This window comes from Pristiophorus japonicus, chromosome 13, assembly GCF_044704955.1.
Source record: "Pristiophorus japonicus isolate sPriJap1 chromosome 13, sPriJap1.hap1, whole genome shotgun sequence".
NCBI classification, from domain to species: domain Eukaryota; kingdom Metazoa; phylum Chordata; class Chondrichthyes; family Pristiophoridae; genus Pristiophorus; species Pristiophorus japonicus.
The window spans coordinates 85,716,597-85,717,598 of NC_091989.1; the positions used below are offsets into that span (position 1 = coordinate 85,716,597).

General features: G+C 49.3%; 1 pseudogene; it reads right to left on the reverse strand.

Annotated features, from left to right (window-relative positions):
• Positions 1 to 449: 449 nt before the first annotated feature.
• On the reverse strand, positions 450 to 568 carry LOC139279176 (5S ribosomal RNA; annotated as a pseudogene).
• Positions 569 to 1,002: the final 434 nt, after the last annotated feature.

Sequence of the window (1,002 nt, forward strand, 5' to 3'; positions counted from 1 at the left end):
TCCTGAGGGAAGTTCCGGAGTTTGGCGCTGATGAGGAATTCCGTCCGGATGGGGGTCAGTTCGGACGGGATGTCCCCACGTGCTTGAGCCTCCTCGACACACCTAACAGAGTCAGGGCCCAGAGCTGTTTTTAGCGACTCGATGGCATCGGCCATGCGGCGGACGTCGGCCGAATTTAGGCACCATGCCAGCATGTCTAACGCTATCCAGCCCACTCCACCGCCATCGAGCAGGTCCCTGACCCTGGTCACCTAACCAGCCACAGCCCTCTCGTCCGACTGCCACCTAAAACCTCGGTGTTGGAGGTACGGCTTCCCGAGCAGCGGCTCCTGCAGGACAGCCGCCACTCCAGCCGATGGAGAGCTGTGCTTGGTAGAGACTTTGTTCCAGACCCTGATGAGTTCCTGGTAAAAAATAGGCAGCCCCTGGACGGCGGTTCTGACGCCAAAAGTCTACTGCACCTGGTATTCCCAGGCAGTCTCCCATCCAAGTACTAACTAGGCCTGAGTCTTTTTAGCTTCCGACATCAGACGAGATTGGGCTTTTACAGACTAGTGTGACCGTAGGCTGCGTATCAATACAACTATGACGGCTCGAAACATGTTCATGAAATTAAAGAATGGATACCGTACAGGCCAAATGTTTTCATTTATCTGAATTGCGTTCTTCACCCAATTAGCTTCCACTGCACCGCTGAAAATTGTATCCATTGTATCCGAAACTGCTTCATCCATTTATTTGAGACTCCCGCATTTTACCCGAAAGAATTTAAACTCACCTGGCATAAAAATGATACCGCAATGTGGATTGGATTTTGAAATGAACAGCAGAAAAGACAGAAGCATTGTATGAAGTTATCAGCTCCTTCGGGGAGACACAGTCAATTGTGTCGGTCACAGTTTACACCAGTCATATTCATCATGTTTCTAATTCAATTCCAGCAAATGCCAGCTACACCGTTGATAACGAAGGTAATATGATATCATACATGGTATTTTAATC